General features: G+C 40.7%; 1 long non-coding RNA gene across 1 annotated transcript; it reads left to right on the forward strand.

Annotated features, from left to right (window-relative positions):
• Nucleotides 1-716: 716 nt before the first annotated feature.
• Nucleotides 717-3,708, forward strand: LOC117516600. Its single transcript, XR_004562480.1, has 3 exons — nt 717-776; nt 2,462-2,697; nt 3,665-3,708. It is a non-coding gene; the product is annotated as an uncharacterized LOC117516600 (long non-coding RNA).
• The last annotated feature ends 238 nt before the right edge of the window (nt 3,709-3,946 follow it).

Below are 3,946 nucleotides of genomic sequence, written 5' to 3' on the forward strand. Positions count from 1 at the left end.
ATTAAGAGACCACTGAGAGCAGAAGAGGAGACTAACGCTGGAAGATCATCGACTGGATCACAGAAAACCAACACAAAGCTACCACGAGTTAGTAGCTAGCTTCAAATGCCGGGGCCTTCCTACAGTCATCACGACGCTGTGACTATCAAAAGACTTTAAGGTAATGGAACCTGATGTGAGCACAAACCCATTTTAGCCCGAAAAGACAGAAGTTGCTTGAAGCTTGATTATGCCAGACATGGACTAATGGAAACCAAACCAACACATTTTTGACTAGCACGGAGCTAACGTTAGCCACAGAGAGGCACAGGCCTAATTCATATTTTGTCCATGTTTTATCTATTGTGATATTAAGCCAGAAGCCTAAAGGTGTCAATAAGGTGTGTGGGCATCTCACTTCCAAGGACGTGCAGGTTGGGTGAATTTGAAACTTTATAATTGTCCAGGTCACTTATAAAAGAGGTCTCAATCTCAAAGGCACTAATTTGGTTAAATAAATGCTAAATTTAAAATATACATAACTTTTTATGACCATGACTAAAGTATATACTCTGTCTTTTCTTAGGTGTTGATGCAATTAAAGTTTAAGTAATGTCAGCGCCCAGAAAGAGACTTTATGAAGTTAAGTTTATGATGATATTTTCGGATTATTTGTCTCCCCAACAGCAACCATGCCGGCTGCCTTAAGAGTTGTTAAATCACTGAATCCTCCATCTGATCAGTCGGTTGAGCGCGTGCCTGCAGTTGATTCACATCAGCCTGATCCTTATCCAGAGGTTTGTACTATAATGGTTAAATAAGCTTGTACAGTATCTTGTGCCAGTAGATTCTAAAAATTCACATTCAGCAAGCAAAATATTCAAAATTTCTGACAAGAAATATTCTGTTCTATTTGGGATATAATTTGAAAATACAGTAAAATCTGCCAGTAATGAAGTTGTGTATATACTAACTTCCCTTATTTAAAGAAGTAATTTACAGGCCCTGTTTAAAATTTAATTTATTTTTTTGGAGATTCTTTTGGTCAGTAAATAGACCTGAGAAAGCATCAGAATTAGGGCTGAAACGATGAGTCGAGTAACTCAAATAATTCGATTACAAAAAATGTTTGAGGCAAATTCTGTGCCTCAAAGCTTCGTTTAACGTTGTAGTACATATGCTAGGCCTGTGTGTGGCGCTGCAACGTCCGCAGGAAAAAAAAGGCAAGCATAACACCTAATCAAATTAGCAACGATAGCTACTGCTTTCCAACGTGAGAGTAAAATAAAGCCTTTTAAGAGAAAGATTGTTCACGCTGATCATCTGAAATAGACTTACTGTGCATTTAAAGCAAAGCAGTGTGTTTATTTTTTAAAAACACACGGTCTGCTCTACGTGGGGAGGGACTATTGACCTGGCGGCTGGCTGCAGTCTCTCTGCCCAGTGTGAGGAGCTCTCAGACCGGGCAAGTCACAGCTCTGTCCCGCAAACAGCAGAAGTCCACTCTTTCTTCTGTGTTTCCCTCAGACTCACACTGAGTGTGTGACTTTTTAATTTTTGCATTTTTGGGCAACACACAACACTTCACAAACACGGTAACTTAAATAAAATAATAATAAAAAAAAAACTGACTGCGATGCTTGCATGTTCAACCGCCAGCTGAAATGCATCTGCTGAAGAGAAAGAGGGATAAAAAAAAATCACGCATGGACCCAGTCCATCAACCTTTATTAAAAAAAAAAAAAACCTTAAATGGTTCATTTTTACAAATTGAAGAAAGCAAAATAGAAGGCACATCCCATCGCCATTTCAGCAAATTGCCAACACTTTGGCGCAGTGACATTGTGCCATTGCTTATGGACAGCCCTGGATTATTGATGTTGTTTAAAACGCAAAAGTACTTTTTATCGATTAATTGCCAGAATAATCGATAGAATACTTGACTACAAAAATAATCGATAGCTACAGCCCTAACCAGAATGCATTTGAGATTTCACATTTTTCTGGGGGACAACCACCAGACCCCGGCACGGCCTTGCCAAGATCTTTCAAGTTTTTTTTTTTGTTTGTTTTTTTTTCATGGCCCACTTTCATCACTCAGTTAGAGACGGGTGGTGGCTAAGTGGTTAATGCGCTTGGTTTCAGTGCATAAGGTTCCGGGTTCAAATCCCACCCCTGCCACATTTCTCCACGTACTGTAGAGTTGCGTCAGGAAGGGCATCGGCATAAAACCTGTGCCAGTTCAACATGCAGATCCACCTCAGATTTGCTGTGGCGACCCCGAGTGCAAACAAGGGAGCAGCCGAAGGGACTTACTTACCTACTTACTTTCATCACTCAGTTCATTCACAGATTTGTCCGTGCTCATGATGAAAGGTCAACAGCATTGGTTTAATCATTTGTGAAGCATAGGATTTAATGTAAAGTGAGAACTTTATTAAGGTTTTAACATATGGATATATATATACATTTTGTGTTCCAGGAGAAGCAGAATGACATCATTCACAGTATCAAACAGCTGAATGACAAAGTTGATGTACTGCATCCTTTGACCGTCCCTGAAAGTGTCATTTCCCAGACATACCAGTAGAGAGAACAGTGTGGACCCTGCTGAGACGATTATCCGAAGAATGGCCAGCTAAACCAGAAGTGTGGGCTTGAACCAATTACAAGCAGTGCCTGGAAGTAACGGGCCTACCAGTAAAGTCACTCGAAGAAGTGAGTTAATCTGTTTTCTGTTTGTTAGATCCTCATCACTTTAAAGTTTTGCTGTTTCATTTTTTACACAGTATATTATGAAACATGCTGCATTTATGGAAATATGGTAACTAAAAGTCCATTCACATTGCATGCTTTATACGCATCAGGCAACACGTCACGTCAACGCCTCCCACATCCCCGGTGTGTTGCATGCGGCAAGGAGGCGGAGACATTCGCTCAGATTTTTTTTTTTTTCTCCAGAGGAAAGCTGAGTGATCGCCATGTTGTATGTGCGTCGATGAACCACGAAAAAGCTTTAATACAGCAATCAAATTAATTTTGAGGTTTAAAAAACATTTGCAAGGATTTTTCTTCAGAAAACTGCTCTGTATAAATGAGCAGTCCTGTGACACCTTTCTGTTTTGTAGAGATCAGTGGTTTCTGCCACTAGTCTTCCATGTTTGGACCAGACACGTTGTTTCTATTGGACAGTGTGAAGTTTTGTCACAGTTCAGAGCGGCAAAAGTTGGATTGGGTTGAACTTTGACCACGTCAGCCTTATGACAAGCAGGAATGTGCACACTCCCGGCAGAAGCATTGGTTTAGCTCGGCTTTTGATGCAACGCTTCAGACGCCTCTAAAAAGCAACGCGTTTCATTGAAAATAATGCTTTTTAGACCGACTTGTGGTGCCTCTGATGCTTGCAAAGCATGCAGTGTGGAAGGCCCTTGACACAAATAGCAGTGGGTACACAGGATTAATCATTTTTGTCTGATCTGCTTTCACCTGTGTGTTATACCTAATTGATAACTAAATTGAGAAAATTCTGGAAGCAATATAAACAGCTTGTTAAAAATATAGGGCCTGTCCAATAAGGTGTTGAGTTGAATACCAGTTATGACCGTGCCACTCAAATTATACTGTATCTGAACAGGAAAATATATATAATTGCTTGTGACTAACAAAGGAAATTTTCAACTTGCAGCTCAAGAGTGCTAATGACAGACTTGATGGCGAGGACAAGGGAACCAGGCACCAGAGGAATGCCCTAATCAATACCTTAACTGCATACACCCCTGGAATGGAACAAGGGAAGTATACAGTAACAATCATTGTCAGGGGCTGCTTGAACGCTACGGCTCCTGTTTATCTTTGGCAGTCAGGACAAGTCAGGAACCGTCAAAGGCAGCCTTGCCAGGGATGTGCCACAAATTTAGAGTTGTCATGGCGGCTGCAATAAATATCACATCAATGGACAGTACTACCA

The sequence above is a fragment of the Thalassophryne amazonica genome, chromosome 9, assembly GCF_902500255.1.
Source record: "Thalassophryne amazonica chromosome 9, fThaAma1.1, whole genome shotgun sequence".
NCBI classification, from domain to species: Eukaryota; Metazoa; Chordata; class Actinopteri; order Batrachoidiformes; family Batrachoididae; genus Thalassophryne; species Thalassophryne amazonica.